The sequence below is a fragment of the Myotis myotis genome, unplaced genomic scaffold (genome assembly GCF_014108235.1).
Source record: "Myotis myotis isolate mMyoMyo1 unplaced genomic scaffold, mMyoMyo1.p scaffold_m19_p_12, whole genome shotgun sequence".
NCBI lineage: Eukaryota > Metazoa > Chordata > Mammalia > Chiroptera > Vespertilionidae > Myotis > Myotis myotis.
In genome coordinates this window covers 16,648,342-16,669,918 of record NW_023416316.1, presented here as the reverse complement: position 1 = coordinate 16,669,918, position 21,577 = coordinate 16,648,342, and the positions used below count along the sequence as shown (strand labels likewise).

General features: G+C 43.6%; 1 protein-coding gene across 3 annotated transcripts in view; it reads right to left on the bottom strand.

Moving 5' to 3' along the window:
* Positions 1-20,480, bottom strand: part of LPAR1 (lysophosphatidic acid receptor 1) — a 125,093-nt gene extending 104,613 nt beyond the window's left edge. Inside the window, exon 1 of one of the 3 annotated variants that reach the window (XM_036330038.1) lies at positions 19,960-20,480. The gene's annotated coding sequence lies outside the window, so the exon portion shown is untranslated. Of the gene's footprint in view, positions 1-19,018; positions 19,153-19,337; positions 19,443-19,959 lie in introns of those variants that run through there. The other 2 variants (XM_036330040.1, XM_036330037.1) reach the window with 2 other exon arrangements.
* Between the last annotated feature and the right edge of the window lie 1,097 nt (positions 20,481-21,577).

Here is a 21,577-nt window from a genome sequence, read left to right as displayed (position 1 = left end):
CATCCAGATTAATCACTGCCTCGCCTATGCTGCCTCTGAAACGTACACATACTTCACATTATACTGTGACCATAATTTGGCAGGTGTCACAAACACAAATTCCCATCGGGACCAACCAGGTATCGTAAATAAATAAAGTGCCTGGTGAAATCAGATCTTAATTTTGCATGCTATAGAAACTATGCTCGCACTAGAACCAATCGTAATGCCTACCTTGCTCTGTCATCTTTTAAAACCTTGTATTGAGCAAATAAAAAGAACACGGGGCCAAATTCATTTGGCACACAGACTGCCAGTTTTGCAAACTCTAGCCAAAGGCATAAAAGGTCAGAGCTTTCGCTTCTCTTCCTTCAACTCCTTGAAGCAAAAAGACTACAGAACATGCCTGTGGGCATTCCCACAGCCCACATACCTGTGGTCACAGGCTGATCCTTGTTCTTACTACTCCCTCACGTCACTGGTGCTGACATTTACACAGATCGCCACTTAACTGGCTATAAGAAAAGGACAGTGTTGAGTTGGATAAGCCTTGTACTACTCAGTACCTACCAAAAATATTCTTTTGTGAGAAATAACATTCATAGGCAAGATCCTGAAAGGTACCTAGCCCATCATTGCACAAGGAATGTGGAATGTCTGTCTTTGGACATAGCCATACCAGCAACGAGCTACTTGTCTGAACTGTCTTGCTTTGGCTCCTATGGAATTGTTTTTCCAAGATAAGCTTTGGAATTATGCCCTTGACCTACATTGAGCAACATTGTTTTGTGTGTGTTTTTAAAAAACAAACAAACAAACAAACACTGTTATATTCATTGTAAAGGTTGTGTTTAGAGAAATTGCTCATTACATTCACATATCTAATGTGTAAAGAACCACAGATAAAATCCTCTCTCCTCCCAGTACCATGAAGTGCTGTGTCCCTTGTTTAGTCATTATCCTCAGAGGATCTCTGGATCATACAGCTGACTGTGTCCCCTCCATGTCAACTACCAGTAACAACAGTAAAATGTGGGGCCCTTTTCTAACACATGGGTAGGACCCTGAGGTGGACCCTCAGTGTTGGTTTCTGCTTAAACTCACGCTCACTTTATCCTCCTGCATTTCCTTCCTGTGCTTACCATATTTCTTTATCTTCAGTAGGGACAAATACAGGTACTAACTTCTAGCATTGCCTTTATCACACCTTTACTATTTGGGAGTTTCTTGAAGATAAGGCCTGCACCTTCCTCACCTTTGTATCTCCCTAGTCTAATATGTGATCACTAATTGAATGTCAAATTGAATTGTATCCCTTTGATCACTTCTAGTTATGAATGAAATGGTAAATTACCTCTTTAGGAAGCTAATTTAATTTCCCTAAATGAGCAAAAGTGGTCCCTGACCTCAATATCAATGGAATCTGGAAGGAAATAAAGCTTATGGGAACTACTCTGAGGAATGCACACTAAACAAGTCCAGGTATAAATAATGCTTAGTTTTTAATTCTTTGTGCTCCATTTTTAAATTATCTGTTCTATTTTCTAGTAGCTAACCAGTTTTTTTGCAGAAGTATATGAGCCAGGGATACTCCACAATCAGTTCATACAGTGAGAGTAGTTAAAGCCAAAATATTTGATGGCACATTAAAATCTACACACTCAAAGGGCAGAGGAGGGCCCAGGGAGGCCTTGCGGAGATGCTCTCTGTCAGGATCCAACGCTGGGGGATGTGGAGAGGGTATCGCCACAGGGGGGAGGAGCACATCCACTAACGAGGTCAGGTCAGTTCCACTCGTGTCATCCAGGGCTGACTAGTATTAAAGTTTCCTATTGCTCCACTCATTTTCCAAGGTCTAAAAATCCACATTCCATTCATACAAATTCATATCTTTAATTTTTTCTCAAATTCTGCTGGTAGGAATATGAACTGTTATCACTGTTTCGAAGATGGATTTATTCATTTCTCACCACTATTCATAAAAATCACCCCTGATTTTGGAGACATAAATTCGGTAACTGGGAATCTATCCTCAAGAAATCATCTGAAATGCGGAAAAAGCTTCGCACACAAAGGTATTCACTGCAGGGAGGGAGAGCTACTGAATGGAATTAAGGTCACCTCTAGTTATGATATACTATTAAACAAAGAACAGGATACTCGTACCCAGTAGGATTTCAACCACATAAAATAGTAAAAGAAAATTGACCCGATAAAGTTGACAATGTCTATCTCAAGTGGGCATTATAGCTGCTTTTCCCCCTTCTTCTTCTTTATATTTTTCTTTGTTTCCTACAATAAACACAGATTACTTTTGTCATAAAAAAGTTTTCTTAATAGTCTTTTTTAATCTAGTTGAAAACCAACTCATATGACTCTCAAAAAAGTTGTTGGTTGAATTGTTCTTAAAATAGTAAATAAATGAGCATTAAAACTAAGTGTCCAAAAATAGGACAATATTTGAATGAACAACAGTTTAACAACTTAATGTCATTAAAAATATAATGACTCAGACTATGATGCCATGTATAACAGTAGATAGAAAATGGTGAGTAGAACAAAAACACATTTGTTGTCTCTATGTAGAAGTAGACCATAAAATAGGCCATAAAGGGAATAGGCCCAAAACTACCAAGTTTAAATGAAAAGTATATTACATTAAGGAACTGCAAATGTGAGTGTTTGCTTATTTAAATATTACCCTAATGTGGTTTCAAAAATAATTTTTAAACATTTGTAAGAATATTCTAAGCAGTTTCTTACAAGAAAACAAATATTTTTAGTGAACTGAATAGGTTTAAATACTTTAAGATGTGTTTACTGAAAGATTTTTACCTGCTGAATTATTCCAGCATCAAAAAGGGATGAAGAAGGAAAAAGGAAAGTACTTCAGTAGGTAAATGATACTGCGCATTCTCCCTGCATTAGAATAAACCCAAAATTGCCCACTCACCTCTGTCGTAATAGCTAGTGGCCAGAGTTGATATTTTTTTTGCCAAAAAATTAGTGGAATGTTAAATATGTTTTATAATAAATCTCCTGCAGGAATAATATATTTAGTCATGAAATCTGGGCTTATTTTTGTTCCTAGAGAAGGTAATCAACAAGATCCCTAATACCTGAATCAGATAAGGATTTGTGATTCCTGGTCTTCCACTCTGAGATGGCCAAATGCTTGAAGAGTTGCTGGGACTGTGTTTCCAGGGTCATGGTGACAAAGCCCTGCTTGAGAGCAGAGGTTCCCTTGAACAAGCAGAGATGTTCAACTGCTGTTCCCAACTCTGGAAATAAAATTCCTCCAGGGAGCTTTAGACTCACCTACACAACTTTCTCTTAGGGCTCTGCAGAATGCCTTTCCTTCGACCCCTCGGCAGTGCCTCCGGATACTCTGCACCTCTTTCTGGCCTTATCTGCCTTGAACCCAACCTAACCCTGTGACTCCAACTCCGTGTAGCCTTGAGCAACATCTGTGCCTATTACCTGCCTGGACCTATGCCAAGCATGATCCCAAACACTGCAGCGTGTCCCTGCCTTGTCCCAGACCAGCAGCCTGTTCTCCTGGCTAGATTGCCATATAGTATCAGCTTACTCAGAAGCTATTCAACAGAAAATAAAGGAGTATAAGCTGATGAATCAGCACCAAAACACACTAAGTAAAATACCCACAGTTACCTGGACTTCCTGAATAAACATTTATTATGAATGAGGAATGAGGTAGAGCTCAAATACAAAAGCATTCATCTCATCTTTCTTTCTCAAATATAATTTCCTCAAAAATAAGAACAAGCATAATAAAGTGCTCATGTTATAATGAGCACTTTATGATTATAATTTATTTTCATTCCGTTCCACATAAAACCCATTCTTTATCAAATATTCCTAATTACAGTCATCGAAACTGAATGGGTCCTCCATATGATTCCTTTGCCCTTTAAATTTCTGTGAAATAGCATCCCTCACTGTTCACTGGGTTTTCATAAAATGTGGATTACATATAAAAACTTTGATACTGTAGAATTCCCCCCATGCAAGCATTCAGCATATAAACCCATGGTTTTATCCACCTTCACTGAATCTGAAAGGTTAGAAACATTAATTTCAAGTGTGGGCAAACTATAAACTATGATGTTGAAGTCCTAAGTAATTGCCCAGCTAGGTCCTAATCTGTGCCCAGTCTTCAGTGTGTCCAGGAGAAGCAGTAGCGAATTGTACAATGTGAAGGTGTTCGTGCCACCTGAGCCCTACCCCACAATGCACACGAGGATGCAAATGCCTGGAGTCCTCCCCCGGTTGGTTTGAGCGTATCGGACTAAAAGTACTCAATGGCATGGCGTCATTTCTTCGAGGATTAAACAGCCAGAGCAAACTTAAAAATAATTAGCGTAGAGTCACTGAATAATACAATAATGGGGAGGATGATTTGTGCAAACTGATTCTAAGTCCCCTGAAGGCTGGAAAGGTTGGGTAATGCCAGAGGCCCAATGGACAGCCGCGGAAACTGGCACTTGAATCATGGTCTCATTAGTTTCAAACCCTAGTCGCATGTCTCATTCAGTCTCCAACTTCCTTTATGAATTTCCTATTTTAAATCTTTTTAAAAAACTCTTCACATGGTTTTAAAACAGTAGGATAGAGGCATGAGCCCTTAAATCCTATCAGGACAAAATAAGTAAACCAAAAAATAAAAAGCCCGCCCAGCCGGTGTGGCTCAGGGGTTGAGCGCTGACCCATGAACCAGGAGGTCGCAGTTTGATTCCCCTTCAGGGCACATGCCCAGGTTGCAAGCCCGATCCCTAGTAGGGGGCATACAGGAGGCAAACAATCAATTATTCTCATCATTGATGTTTCTATCTCTTTCCCCCTCCCCCTTCCTCTCTCTAAAATCAACAAGAATATATTTATAAAAATAAAAATGAAAAGCCTAACAGCAATAATTCCTACCCATTTTTAAGCCACCAGGAAGCTATGAATATACCCAATCCTCTGGACTTCACTTACCAAAACTTAACTACACTCACCTCCCAAAAATATGCTTTCTATTCCTATTGGACTTTTGTCCAGAGAAAAGTTTTTAAAAGCCACAAACAGGAAGGCCCATTAAATATCACAAAAAATGTCAAATCATCAAACAGAAAGGACTGCCTTCCCCCTACCATTCACTGTCAGGACTTTATTTTACACCCATTACTCAACTCTTCCACGAGTCTGCAATCCCACGCACACACCCCACCATGTCCCTTCACAGAGGTAACCCCTTCTCATTCTGCAGTGCTAATCAAATGTCACTTCCCTACGGAAATCCTAATTCACCCCAAAGTCAGATGAGGTTCCCCATTTAATCTCTTTTGAAACTCCCTAGTCTTTTCCTTTGTAGAAATCATCACATTTTGTACATAGATACTTGAGTGATTATCTGGTCACTATCCTCCTTTCCGCCTCAGATGATAATGATGCTTTATTCACTGCTCTTTTCCCAGCCACTAGCATTGGAACTGGGACTGTACATAATAAAGACATGTTAAATAGCGAATGACCCTAATTTTACACAAAATAGCAACAGGCTAGGTCAGTGTTTTTCAAACTTCAGTCCATGACCAGATCGTGTGTTCAAAACTTCTGGATTATGACCAGCACTTTTTTAAAATAAAAATGTATAGAGTATCACAGAAACAAACAAGGGGGAAGCACAGTTTACTGTATGTAGTAAATAACATGAAACTCGAGTTTTATTCATGTGCGTATGACCATTTCTCACTATGGGTCACGGTGAAAAAATTTTGGAAGCCACTGAACTAATGTCCCAATACAATTCTTCAAATTACCCATCAAAATGCTCAAGAAAGTGCACAAACAGCAAAAATAATGGCAGCGAGTCTAATTCAGAAATGCAGAGAATGCATAAATATGTGGACATCCCTCAACTACATGGGAGGCACCTGTGAAGCCAGCCAAAGCAAGGCACCTAAATGGATGCAAATGCTAATGAAGCTCAAAGCTAATTATAGACACGTATGAAATATTTGTTCCAGATTTTATTATAAATCAGGATACAAAAACTAAACTATATTTAAAGTTTAAGTTAACAGGTAAAATATATAAAAATTTATTATATCTATATATACATATAGGTATATATAGGATGTCCCCGAAAATATATACACATACTTTCAATAATTATAAAGGCAGTGTTTATTAAAATACATTTCATTTTCAAAATTGAGCCATCAGCTGTTAAAGTGTGTGTATACATTTTTGGGGGGGACACCATGTATATAATGAAAATTGGGAAGGGGTAAGAAGGCAAGAAAAATAGTCATGTTAAATTCATTTTTGTACAGATTTTTAAAAGTTATTTAGCTCTTTTACTTTGGGCACCAGAAAAACATAGGTTTATGAAACTATTTGGAAACATAAAAGCAATCACTCTTAAAATTGAACTCTAGACTGGGCCATGTCAAAATACTATGAATGTATGAAACAAACAATGCATAGAAAAAGACAGAAAATAAAGGAAAGTCCAGGAAAAAGATCAGATTGAACCATATGAAAATGCCACTTTAACAGGTCACATGGAGTCAAATACCAACAATTCCATATCATTCAACTTAGCAACAATGATAAAAATGGTAGTTAACACATTCAGTGTGCCAGGCACTTCTAAAGCATTAATTAACGATTTTTGTACGTGTGTTGTTTTTTACAAATAGAAAACTGTTGTCTTAGAGACATTATGTAATTTACTAAAGGCCATGTGACTAAATACCGGTGGAAAAAGGCAAGCCATAGCAAAGAGAAAACTAAGGGGTAAGAAATAAGATCAAACATATTGGTTATAAGAATAAATTTAACAGTAATAAGTTTCCCTATAAGAAGTATGTTAAAACAAAATTGATCAATTTTTGCTTACAGGCAAAAATGTATTAACTAAAATGACACCAAAAATTTTAAATCAAAAGGATGAGTGAAATTATTTCAGACAAAGACAAAAAAAAAAAGAGGATTGATAACATAAAGATCAGGGGAAAAAAATATAGTTCCAAATGCGTAGAGGGTTATTTTATATTAAGAAACACATAGTAAAGTCCTAACAGGAACCTTTATGTATTTAATACTATGTTAACTCATAGTAATTACTATTAAAAAATTGACAAAAGCCCATTTGTAGAGAGAGAAAAGGACCATACCAGTCTAGGGCAGCTCAAGTACAGAATCAGGGCACAGAGGATGTGAATGATATTATTATAGCAACTGAATTAGTAAACATATCTGTACTTGTCACCCAGAGAAAATCATGCTCTTTTCAAGCATCAGGACACAGAAACCCTTAATCAACAAGAAATAGAAATTGTACAAACCTCACTCCGTTACCATGATAATTAAAACCAGTAATTTATGCAAAAGCTTACATGTATACAATAAGGCAATCTTCAGCCAAGTCGTCCTGAACCACTAGTATTCCCAATGGAGTCAGATATGAACAAGAATGTTTACTTTCCCTGCACTGTTTTTATTTTTGCAGTGATTTTTTTTTTTTAGCAGTTAGTCTTGCAGTTAAGTAAGCTTGAAATAAAAAAATAAAATAAAATTCAAGCTAGTTCCATTTTTCAAAAATTGCTACTTTCAGATGAAAACTCCTTCTCCCTCAATAATGTCTGACCCCAATTTTTTTAAATATTGCTGATTATTTTAAAGTTATTGAAAATGAAGTGCTTTACATAAAAAAATGCCAACAAAGTTGATCAACGTCTACCCTTACGTCATTCCATCATTTAAAACAAATGATCTAATTTCAACTCAAGAAGTGAGAATCAGACTTTTGTTTATTTTTTTTCAATCATATCTTCTTTTTCTCTATCAACGTCTCCTTCCTCTTCCATCCTCACATCCCAATTTTACTTAACTGCTTCAATTCATCTCTCAAGCCTCAGTATAAATGCTGCTTCCTCACCCCTCCCAGACAAAGTCCGTCTCCCTGTCATACCCTTCCAGGACACCCCACTTGTCTTCCTAATTCCAATCGCACTTTCAGTGACTCATTCAGAGGCATCTCCTTCACTAGATTGCAAATCTCACAGTAAAGGCCACTCATTTGCCATAATATGCTCAGTAGATGGTAAATATATTAATTTTTATTCAAAATTTTTCAGTTCAAAAAAATTTTTATTCAAAAAATTTTGAGTTTTATTACATGCAAAGTGTACTAGCACTAGGAAAACAGCAGAGAATAAAATGGAAATTTAAAAAAATATAATGCTTTCCCTTGCCGGGCCAGAGTGGCTCAGTGGTTGAGCATCAACCTATGAACCAGGAGGTCATGGTTTGATTCCCGGGTCGCGGGCTCGATTCCCAATGTGGGGCGTGCAGGAGGCAGCCAATCAATGATTCTCTCTCATCATTGATGTTTCTATCTCCCTCTCCCTCTCCCTTCCTCTCTGAAATCAATACAAATATATTTAATAATAATGCTTTCCCCCCCATATAAGAAGATAAATATGATGGAAAAGAAAATATTGGGCAATTCAGATAAATGAAAAGGGTCACACTTTTTTCAATGCAGTAAGTGGAGAAGGCCTCACCGCAGGCTACTGGGATTTCCAGTTTTTCTGAGAAGTTTTCTGGCTTGTCTTTTAGAATAGTAATGGCAGTAATGGGACACTCATTGCTGTTAGCCTTGCAGTTAAGTAAGCCTGAAACACCAATCAGAAAGAATGTATGCACCCCTATGTTCATAGCAGCGTTATTTACAATAGCTAAGATCTGGAAACAGCCCAAGTGTCCATCACTATATAAGTGGATAAAAAAAACAAAACTGTGGTACATTTACACAATGAGATACTATGTATCTGTAAAAAAAAAAAAAAAAAAAAAAAAAAGTATCTCTTATCCTTTGAGACAGCATGAAGGGACCTGGAGAGTATTGTGCTAAGTGAAATAAGTCAGTCAGAGAAAGACAAGTATTACATGATCTCACTTATATGTGGAATCTAATAAACAAAATAAACTGACAAACAAAATAGATCCAGAGACATGAAAGCATGCAACCGACTGAGGATCCTCAGAGGTAATGGGCACGGGGGAGGATAGAAGAGATCAACCAAAGAATTTATATGCATGTATGAATAACCCATGAACACAGTAGCGGGGTGAAGGCTTAGGGAGGGGATGGGAGTTGGGAGGAGGAGGGTCAGTGGGGGGAAGAAGGGGAACATCTCTAATTGTTTCAACAATAAAGATAATTTTTTAAAATAACTATATTTTAAAAACACTATATCAGCCCCCATATTATCATCAGTCTTCCAATTATTTCCAGGATTTTTTTTCTTTGCTGGAATGAATTGGTTCAGGGGCTTTTATTCACCCCAAAGGAACATTAAGGTGAAACTCCAACTCCTTTTTATCATCCCAGAGCCACCTCATCAAGAGAAGCCATAGTGGATGCTCAATGAATGTCTGATAACAGTCATGCCCAGCATCAAGATATTCCAGTCAACAACGGACCACATATATAACAATAGTCCCACAAGATTATAACAGAGCTGAAAAATTCCTATCACCTCCTGACATCATAGTTGGCATAGCGTCATAGGGTAACAGGTTACTAATGTTTGCAGTGATGCTGGTGTAAACAAACTCACTGTACTGCCACTCATATACAAACACAGCACATACAATTATGTACAATACCTAATACTTGATAATGATAATAAATGACTGCTATGGGCTTATGTATTTACTACACTTTACTGTTTATCATGACTTTAGAGCAGTGGTTCTCAACCTTCTGGCCCTTTAAATACAGTTCCTCATGTTGTGACCCAACCATAAAATTATTTTCGTTGCTACTTCATAACTGTAATGTTGCTACTGTTATGAATCGTAATGCAAATATCTGATATGCAGGATGGTCTTAGGCGCCCCCTGTGAAAGGGTCGTTCGACGGCCAAAGGGGTCGCGACCCACAGGTTGAGAGCCGCTGCTTTAGCGTCTACTCTTTCTAATTATATGAAAGAAGTTTGCTGTAAAACTGCATGCCATGTTAGGCCAGCACGCTGCCTCAAATATCTCATGTTGGCCCATGTCTCTTGATTGCATCGTTTTCTCTTGCACTTGATTGAATCTCCTATTGTTTTATACACTTAGTGGAGCCTAAATGCATGGTGTTTATAAAGCCTACAGTGGCATACAGTAATCACACAGGCCTTCACATCCACTCACCACTCCCTCACCCATCCAGACCAACTTCCAGGCCTGTGAGCTCCATTCACACATGTCAAGTCCCTTTACAGGACTACCATTTTTTAATCTTTTATACCATCATTTTACTGTGCCTTTTCTATGTTTAGATATGTTTAGATGCACAAATGCCATTGTGCTACAATTACCTACAGTATTCAGTACAGTGACATGCTTATACAGGTTTCTATCCTAGGAGCGGCAGGCTATAGGATGCAGCCTAGGTATGTGGCGGGTTATCCATCTAGGGTTGTGTAAGTGTACTCTATGATGTTCATACAATGATGAAATCGCCTATATCCCCAGTGTCAAGTGGCACATGCCTGCATTTCCTTTGACATATAACAATTAATCCTGAGTTCTGCCAAGCTCTGACTTCTCAGCTAAGCTTCCACGCTGAAAGCCTCTGTTCTCGCTGGAACAATCCTCATATTCTCATGTGCCTACTCTCTGTTAATGGCATCAACATGCCCCTTTTTTGTCCTTAGCTTCCAGCACCCTTCTAGTGGCCCTTCAAGACTGACCCACAGCACACCACCGCTGTGCCTGCCACTCACATGTAGCACCTGGGCCTTTCTTAGTTATTACTCTTCTGTTGGAATGAGCTTTTCACCCAACGTGTCCACTGAGCCCAGAATCTTGCTGCAAATCTTTACTCCAAAACGGAGTTACTCTCTCTCCATCCTCGGATATTCAGATGGCATTTTATTAACCCTCCATTTAGGACACGCACCGCCGTCTACCTGATCTTAGGCATTTGTCTCTCCGTGGCTCTCCATGCTTATGAGCTACTGGAGAGCAGGGAGCAGACTTCCTTGGTCATCATTTTTCTCCTCCTTTCGCCTTTCTTCTTCTTCTATGCTTAGTGTCCTCGGCCAAACATAGGGACTTCACCACGGAAGATTTCAGCTGCATGAAACTGAGTTCTCTGACCGGGTCTTACATAAAGTGACTAGTGAGCTTGGAAAAGTCGGTCATCCTACCTCAGCCTTGGGAGCTTTCGGTCTCTGTGTCTAACCAGAAAGTAAAGCAAGCCCCGTGGAACTGCAATGAATCCGGGGTACAGAACGACTGCCTCGTTTTCTTGACATGACAATAATCCCGCTCCCAACAAATCCTCATCCAAGATGGCAAAGCAGCCCCTTAACAAAAGGCTATTCTGTTTCCTCCCTTTCCCCCCCGCTGATTACCAGAGCCTCAGGGGGCCCTCCGATACCCCCACAAGGAAGCCTGCCTGTAATGAGTAACGCCACCTATCGGCTCTGCTCCAAAAACGGCCCGCAGGCCTTCCACCCAACCAGAGGGTCGCAGATGCCAGAATATGTGCTCCGAAGTGCCCCTCCTCCCCTGCCAGTGAAGAGGAGTCCTTGTGGAAATAACATTCTCTGTAATATTTGTTGTCCTGGTGCTCACGCAGCTGGAAATAGTTTTCTTGTTCCCTGTTCATATCTCTCTGACGAGCACTCTTAATTGAGTAATATCATGCTGTGTCGATTAAAGAGGAGCCACACAGGCTCTTTGGACTTGAAACTTCTGGTGGCAACCTCAACAACGGCCTCTTTCCAACCACAGAGAATAGAGGCAGGAGGCAGTGCGTGTACACACAGACACACGCACATACATACATAAACATATATATGGGTATACATAAACAGCCCCCGCCCACACATCCCACACATTTGTAAATATATCTAAACACAAACGTTTGTGTAGGTTTCTATATGCAAAAAGACAAGGTTGGACGGGTATGTAACAAATTGATGGCAAAGGGTTACATCAGATGGGTAAGGTTGAAGTGGCAGAGGGAGATTATCACATTTACTCTGACACATCTATATTTTTGAATCATTACAAAAAAAAACACAGATCTTATAAATGAATGCAGCTACCTTCTTCTGGCTGGAACACTTTCTATTGGTTCATATCTCTGATTGACCTAAATAAAGTAAATAAAATGCATTAACAAAACAAAGTACGTCCCATGATAGCGTGACCTCAAGATAAGCCTGACTTCCCACGAATACTAGATTGGAATGATTCTAGGAAGCAAGTGATACAGTGAATACAGAAATCCAAACACAAGTCGGGTTGAAATTAAGAAAGTCCAAAATGAGATGAAAGCCAGCATTACAGATACGAAACAACTATGTCTATCTCTAGACTTGACAACTGACAGGTAAACCTGGGGTAAAACATTCCAAGTTTACAAAAAAGAGGAGAACATCCGGATCTGTTTCCTTCTTCTTCTTCTTCTTCTTCTTCTCTTACGTAAGAGGGAAGAGCTAACTAACCTGAAAATACTGAGACTTGCTTGAAGAAAACATTCCTGAACGTGAAGAACAGCTCAACAAACATGCTGCACATCTGAGGGGATTTCAAAAGAGCTTCTGTTGTTAACACAATGTGATAGGGTGCAAGTTCCCTGGGAGATGGGGCCTAACATGTCCTGTTCGTCTACTGTTCCTTGGTAATGGGAGGTGTGCAACAAATATCTATTGAATATGGAGTGGAGAGATGAACAAATAAAAGATTAAGAGACAAGTAAATGAAAACTAGAGTTAGCAACCAGGTAATATCAGTTCTTATTGCTGCTTTACAGATTTAAAAAGAGAGGAACTTTGATTTACCCAGCAACACCAAAATGGAAACTAAAAAGCCTCCTGATTCCCTCTATCATGATCCTCTTTTGCCTTGCAGGTTTCTTGGTTTATCTCCTAAGGTCCTTCCAGCTCCTAATTTTCCAGGAGCCTTCCCTGCACCCACACCCACCCAAAGCCCTGCACCCACACCCACCTGAGGGTCAGGTGCCCCAGGCTTGGTGCTACCATAATTATCTCATTCATCATACTTGTTACACTGAATTGCAATCACCTGTTAATATGTCTGCATGCTCCTCGCAGAGGGTAGGGATCCTTATTCACCCCCCACTCCATTCCCCTAGGACCCAGCACAGGGCTGGGTGTACAGCAGGCAGGCAGCTCAGTGCTGCTAGGGTTGAACAGAACTTGTTTCCTCTGCCCTGAATCAGTTCTTTCAAAGAGTGAGGAATATCCTTCTGTTGGGGAAAGAATTTCAGAATGAAGGCAGTCCAGGGACTGGTCAAAGACAAACACGTAAACACAGAGAAGGAAAACGGAGTATAGCTGACTTACATTAAATCAAATGTAGGGCATTATTCTGAAATTTAAGAAAATTAATAAAGGGAAATTTGCAGGAAGGAAGGAAGGAAGGAAGGAAGGAAGGAAGGAAAGAAAGAGGGAGAGAGAGGGAAGGAGGGAGATAAGGAGGGAGGGAGGGAGGGAGGGAGGAAGGAAGAGATGGTTCACAGTAGCAGTATCTGTATAGTGAATCCTAAACTTTAAGAAGCATAGGCACACATCATGGCCATAATGTACAAAATGTCCTTTAGCTAACAGTTTCACTTGGAAATCCCACTCCAAAGAGATCCATGATGAAGTGTTATTAATTAAACTTTTTCTCTTTTAGAGAAAGAGGCTAGTTTTGAAATCATGTTCTCTTCTCTCCATATTAAATACAACAAGCACAGCATGATCTACCTCATCCAGGCATACACATGGCTGTGTTAGCACTGGACTAAAGTAAAGAGTCTGTCCTGCCAATATATCACTTTTTAAAGCAGGGCCACAGAAGTAAAGTAAATTACAACATACACCCACGTATGCCTACATCCATGTAATTCTTTCACTTCTGAAAAAAAATTTGACATCTACATGAACTTCAAGGTTAAAGTTTCTACAGCACGGACCAGATGACAGTAGCTAATATTGAAGTGTTAAAACAATTTTCTTTGCCCCATCCCCATAAGTCATTAATAACAACAACAACAATGCTACTTTGAAATCATACTAATCTGCTGGAAATAATGCCAGGGAGTGTAAACAAAATACCATCATGCCTCCCCCCTTCCCCCAAAGAGGGTATCCTTCTAACAAATATAGGGTGTACTAACCTTGGCCTCCTTCACTTAATTAAATGATCAAACAAGCCAAACCCAAGTTCCCTTGCAGAGATTAAGCAAACTGATAGGAATATTCAAATTGTATTCAGAAGATAGTAAAAAGAAGCTGACCTAATCTCCTTTAATTACTGTCTCCTTGTAACCCAGCATCTCCAGATTCAAGGGCAATGAGAACATTGACCCAAATCAACTCCACCTTGGACATGCAAGTGACAAGCCATTCATTCCTACCCAAGACAGAGGTATTGGGGTGTGAGAGGAAACCTATGGAGCTGCTAAGCACCTTTCCCAAAGGGTCCCACAGACATTCTTCCTGTATAAGAGATAATGAGCTAGACATCTTAGCTCTAGAGATTGTTTTGGGGGTTTGGGAGAGCAGATGACCAAAAAGAAGGTTGTTTAAAAAGTATTAGTCTACAGTATTGAGCAGGCTAAACTTATTGGAGGTTAAACTTAATGAAGGCTTTTCAGGGTTGGGTCAGCCCTCACTGCAGTACTCAGGGTGCTACTCTCCCGCCCCCTCCTCCCCTCCATCATCACCCCGACCCTTTACAAGGGCATTCACCCCAATTCCAAACTGATAATAATTCTTTCTCTTCTGTGCTGCAAATAGTCAACAACTGTGGTTAAATACTATGCATAACACAAACAGGGTCCAGAATGCTGGCTGCCATTGCAGTCATGTTTAAATTAGGATTAACCAGCAGCCCCTTCCCGAAACAAAACAAAGCAAAGCAAAATACCTTCTTGGTCAGCTCTGTGCCTGGAGAGTGGCTTTAACCTACATGCTCAAAAGGTCCAAACATAGCACAATAGCATCATTAATTTGTACTAAATTAAATCTCTCAAAAGTAGAAAAAGCATTATCAATTGCGGGGTGGGAGGAAGAAGCCACATATTCATTTATTCTGCAACCTGTATATCATCTGGATAAGCTAGTAGCAGTGCCCTAAAACTCGCTAACCATGAGTTACAATGGAATTTAATGGACTAAAAACCCAATTACCTCTCCCTCATTTCACCCCTCACTATGCCCCAATATATGTTACTTCCTACATCTTGGGGTTAAATAATACTTTCCTCTCCCCATCTCCAATGTAGTACAACTCCTTAAAATAACACCCAAGTTCCCCCATAATTTACCACCTTATAAATGTCCAGCCCTCATTACCCTGGACTCCAACAATACCTTTACCCCTCCCCTACATCCACCTTCTAAGAGTTGCATCAGCTCAGCCAGCGTAGCTCAGTGGTTAAGCGTCGACCTATGAACTGGAGGTCACCATTTGATTCCCAGATTCCCAATAAGGGCATGTGCCTGGGTTGCAGGTTTGGCCCCCAGTAAGGGGCGAGCAGGAGGCAGCCAATCAATAATTATCTCTCATCATTGATGTTTCTATCTCTCTTTCCTTCTCTCTATCTCTCTGAAATCAATAAAAATATACATTTTTTTAAAGAGTTGCATCATTTTCATTCTTCAAGTCCCTTTCAGAAGTCTTCCCCAAAGTCAGGATTTAATTTTCCATTCCCTGGCATGCCAAGGGTCTTGGATTCTATAGCTGCTGCCCGGTTATGCAATCCAGCTGCTATACTGCAGTTGGCTGCATCTTTTCCCTCACACTGCAGCTCCTTCTAGGGCTTCCTTTTCATCACACTAATATCTCCGCTAGAGGAGGATTTGGGGAATTGCTTACTGAATTTAAATTTCCTCCTTTTCTCACCACTCTGTAACATCCATAAGAGTTCTCCGTGAAATAACTAATAACATGATAGGGACTTTGTGGGGTAACCTATCTATAATATATAAAAGCCTAAGCAACTATTATGACCAAATGACCAGAACGACCGGAACAACTGGTCGACCAGTCGCTATGACACACACTGACCACCAGGGGGCAGACGCTCAACACAAGACCTGCCCCCTGGTGGTCAGTGCGCTCCCACAGCCAACCTCCCGTGGCCCTTCCCCTGGCGGCCAGCCCCCATCGGCTCCTGGTGCTAAACCATTCGAAGAGACCTGCTTCTGGGTCATGGTTACATACATAACAGAGCAGCTCCCTCACTGCGATCTATTGAAAGTCAGCCCTCGACACAAGGGTTTGTCTTCCTCCCGTCCTCTCCCTTCCTCAGGGGCCGCCAGCCCGCCGCGGTGGCAGCACAGTGGAAAGGGAAGGAGGAGGAGGGAGGCGGGGAACCACGTGGTGGCAGAGCACTGACAGTGGCCATTCCTTCCGCACCCGGCCCAGCAATCGTCACCTCCTCTCCTGACCCCACTGGGGCCCTCGGGCCCAGAGTGGTATAGGGAACTGGGGGTGGGTGGTGGTGGACACAGCCCCTTTCCGAGGGGGGCCAAGGGCCCGCTCCTTCCTCAGAGCCAGCCAGCCAACCTCCCGCAGTCCCTTCCCCCCAGCTGGCCAACCTCCCACAGTCTCCCCCCCCACCCCCCTGGCCAGCCAACCTCCTGCGGTCCCCCCCACCCACCCATGCACAAATTCGTGCACTGGGCCTCTAGTGTAAAAATAAGAAAACAAACAGGAGTATGAGACCAAGTCAGCAAGGCCAGAGCAGACTTTCAGACTTGAAACCAAGAGCTTATGCTCAAGTTTTTACTACATCACACTTCACTTTAAAATAAATCATGTTCCTCGAGTGCATATGTATATTGGTACCAGAAAATTTCAAGAAAAGAAAGACAGGCCATGCATTAAGCACAAACATTAAAATCTTGACCTCAGACTAAATTTCAAAAGCCATGATGTCCTAAACACAGGGAACTTCCCACTAAAAATTGTAGAGTGTATTCTGCCCAGATTGCAACTTTCCCTGCAAAGCATTTGAAATAAAGTTTCCCTAACAGTCACTATCAGGCTGAATGCCATTATGTATCAAAAACACTTAGCAAGTTCTTTTGCATTTCCCCGTAGGTCTATCAGAACAGATTCGGTAAAACCTTGAAAATGCTATAGCACAATATTTTTAATCAAATTACTCTTTAGAATTTATTAACTTCAAATGAAAATAGAAGTTTCAAAATGCAAGTTGGTGGATGGGCTGCCACATACACCCCCACCTCTGTTATTTTGTTCCCATCATTCACAGGGAAACTGGGGTCCAGGCTGAGTGTCCAATGCACTGGGCATCAGCTGACCCACTTAAAAACAGTATGTGAATAGAAGGAGCATGGGTCAGCTGTGGGGATCACCTAGATATTAAAGCTAAGCAGGATCGCACATTTTCAATAATAAGGGTAATAAAAGATTGACGGGGGAGGGAGTATTACTGATGCCCTTTCGGAGGAAGAAAGAAAAAAAGAGAAAAATGAACTCCCAGCTCCAGGCTCTTCCCCCTCCAGGCATCTCCTATTGCTGGTTTTTTTTCACCTTCCTGGCCCTCTTGCCCTATCACTTCCCTCCAGGACTAACCCCTTCACACTTCCTCTTTATCCTCTTCCTACTGTTCTAACATGGGATAACCACCCCCACCCCCAGTTTCTAGTTACTTGGGGAGCTGGAAGGAACAGCCAAGATCACCAAAGCCCTCCATTTTCCAGATGAGGTCACCAAGACAGAGAACGCACGGACCTGACGGGCTAAGGTCGCACCACTAGGGGACGCGGTGCTGGCTTGAATGATGACAACCCAGTGCTCCTGCCCGGCCCCTCAGTCCGCGCCTTCCTTCCCGCCATACACTGCTTCTTTCTCCTGCTACTTGGCTTCTTTATCCTCAAGTTAAACGGTATCAAGAAAAGTAGCCACCTTCACATACTTACAATGCCGATTGTTGGTAACAAGTTTGTATTGGGGGCAAATACGCTCACTCCTACCCGGATTTGGAGAATCGGGGGCTGAAAGGGCTAGGCTAGCCGGCACAGAGTGAGTGAGGAGTGAGAGAGCATTGGAATTTAGTTCGGACCAGACAACCATAACTCCAGTAGACACCCTTTTTCACAGGGGCTTGCTCTTCTGTTTGACAAGGGACTATCTCCTTCCGAGAACTGATCGGTATTCCCAGCGCAGGGAATCCCTTTCACCAGAATTGCCTTGAACCTCTCACTGCACAGTTAAGCTTACTACGCCTGGCAAACGACACTTACTCAAGTAGGTGAAAAGCACGAATTGGTAGAGCCTGAAGGAATAGAGGCTTTTGCTCTAATTAACTGCAGTTACATGTCTTCAATGCTCGCGTTTGCACATATGTATCGATTTCGATGGGAAGCAACGCATTCATACTGGAGTTTTAATAAGCGAGCACTGGCTGGAAACCCACGTTTACGAAAAATCCACAGATTTCAACAAAAAGAAAAAGAGAGAAAGAGCAGAAGTAGCGGCAGTGAGCAACACCCCGGGGGGTGGGGGGGTGGCGGACTACAGGCAACAAATCCTGGATGCCCTCATTCCTACACATCAAAGCCAAATGGCAGCAAAGAAAAACAAGAATAAAATTTAAATCCATTCAACACAGACCAGTCGTCCTACACAAACCAAGCGAGCCCGTTTGATTTCAAAACCACCGTCTCAAAGCCAGGTCCCTCCCTTGCCCGTAGATTTTCCAGTGACTTGCTAAGCGTGTTTGCTAAGCGGCTGGGCAGAAACTGAAGTTGAAAGTCCGCAGCCCGAGACGGACTCCTGTGCAGAGTTGTCGGTGAAAAGCAAGTGGTGCGGGAGCTCCCAGCTGCGGGGTGCGAGGTACCCCGGCGGTCCCCGTCCATCCAGGCGAGGCTTTGGGGGGATCTCGAGCGCCCCCGGCCAGCCTTCCCGCGCCCCCACCCGGCCCCAGGTAACCCAAGGCCACCTACGTGTCCCCTGGGCGGGCCCCGGACGCACTGACCTGGCCGGGGGACGGGAGGGCCGGCGGCCCGGGCGGCGGCGGCAACTTCCCTCCCAGGGCTCGGTCAACTGGCTGTTTGGGGAGGCCCAGGCAACCTCGCCTCCTGCAGGCCAGCTTGCAGGCAGCACACCCACCCACACCCGACACAGGCGCGCGCACACCCACCCGCGCACGCCCACACGCACACACTGGCACACACGGCCACAAAGCCCGTCGGCGGGGCCAGCCGAACGCGCCTCCTGCGGTCGGAGGCGACTCGGCGGGCACTGGCTCCGGGCCCAGGGGGCGCTGTCCCCCCGCCCCGCGCCCGCCCCTTTACCTGCGCGCCGCCTGGAGTCTGGTTCCCGCCGCCCGGGGCTGGCCTCCCGCTACGCGGTCAATCGCCGTGGCCCCTCGCCCCTCCGCCCACCCCTCGGAGGTCGCCAGGAGCCGGGCCACCCCCTGCGCCCACCCCGCCGGGGGCCCGCGCGAGGCCGAGAGGCCGGGGAGCTCGGCCGGAGGACGGGAAGGTCACAACTCCGGGAGCGTCCAGCGCCGCCTGGCCCCACCGCTCGGGCTTTGGCGCGCCGGCAGGGGCCACCGGAGAGGGGCGCGGAGGGAGTGCCGGAGAAGCAGCACGGACGCCAACCTCTTCCTTCCCCCGCCTTCTTTCTTTTCAGCTGGCTCCACGTAGCACAAGTCAGCAACTCCCGCACCCCCAAACTCCCTCCCCCTAGCGCATTCGCCTACCTGGCGGGACACCCCCAGAGCCCCCAACCTCCTGCGCTCCCCTTCCCCCATTCATTCGCTGAGCTGCCCGCCCCGGCAGCCTAAACCCATTCATTATTTTACCAATCCCCCCACCCCCGCTCCCGCCCCCGATCTGACACACCCGCGGCGGGAGACCCGCAGCCGCCAGCCGCCAGCTCGGGTTCCCCACCCCCAGGCCCTCCCGCGCTCACCTCAGCGCGCGACAGCCGGCGGGACTGGGGTGGGCTCCCCCACACGCTGCATTTTCACTTCGCCGCTCTTCTCTTCCCACTTGAAAAGCTCCGGAACACATCGCGGGGCCCCGCAAAACCCCTGCAGTGTGGCCTCTCGTAATTGAGTGTCCGAAGTTTCCAGCAGACAAAGTTTCTCCGAGCGCAGCCTCTAATTGGAGGCAGCCGAGCACGGAGAGGCGACTTTGCGGCCGGAAAGGTGCACACGTTTCCAGTTCTGCGTTTTCGATGGACTGGGTCTGCAGGCCGCAGCAAGTGTGAGTGTGCTCCCTTAGCTCTCCACGTCCATGATTCCACGTTTCTCTTCCGCTTTCCCGGGGCAACTCTGCAAGGACAAGCTATCCATTTTGGAAGAGGAATGAAGGGCGGGGAATGCACACCTGGAGGTGTGGGCAGGAGCGGCGCGGGACTACGGCCTGGGGATCATTCTTTGGAAGGTGTCAGCCCAGCCAGGAACAGATCCGCCCAGGCCCTAACAACACCCAGTCAATCCTGGTCTCCCAGGCCGCGCCACCCCCACCCCCACCCCCACCCCCACCCCCACCCACCTTTCAAACTTGGTTTCCCAGGATTTTCGTGGTGTTGGTAAATTCTCTGCCTCTCACTCCGCTGCTAAAGCCTCCACACATCAAAAGTAGCTGCTTAGAGATAGAAAGCTTAGTGAACTCTCGCCTGGAGTGGCACAGAGAGAGCCAGGACAACGTGAGGGAAGGTACCCGGCAGGACTGACACAACTACATCTAAGGCAGAGCTGCAGAGCTGCGAGGGAGTGCTGCGTGGGCGGCGGCCACTCGTTAACCTTGGGCTTTGCAGCAAGGAGCGGTGACTATAAACCTCACTCGGGGAGGGGAAACCTTCTTGGAGGAAGTGGAAATTGTTTAGGCTTCCGGGAGGGTATGTTTCCAAGGCAGCACGACCACCTCCAGGGTGAGACTGCTGACACCCCTGGCTGAGGTCCCCTTGTGGTTTGCACAGGAGGCTCAAGGCTAAGCCCTGGCTGGTAGTCCATTCCTATCTGAAGCTGTTTCCTTTTCAAAACAATGTATCAAGTCCCTTTTTAAAAAATCAACGTTAAACGACTCCGCTTTCTCTCATTTCCGACCAACTTATGATTTATTTGACAATAACCCACTGAAAAGATGAGAAAACACAAATGTTAATGCATGCATAGTACTAATATTGATGTATGACATGCAGAAAATGCATAGTCTTACCTCACAAATAATGAGAAGAGTTGATCTTAAGTTCTAATATATATATATATATTATATTATATTATATTATATTATATTATATTATATTATATTATATTATATTATATTATATTATATTATATTATATTATATTATATTATATGAGGACAAAGAGGAAAATGTCCACTATAAGATCTAAGTATAGCCCTGGCGGATTTGGCTCAGTGGATAGAGCATCGCCTGAGGACTGAAGGGTCCCGGTTTCCATTCCCGTCAAGGGCATGTACTGTGGCTGTGGGCTAGATCCCCAGTAGGGGGCGTGCATGAGGCAGCTGATCACTGTTTCTCATGGATGTTTCTCTCTATCCCTCTCTCTTCCTCTCTGT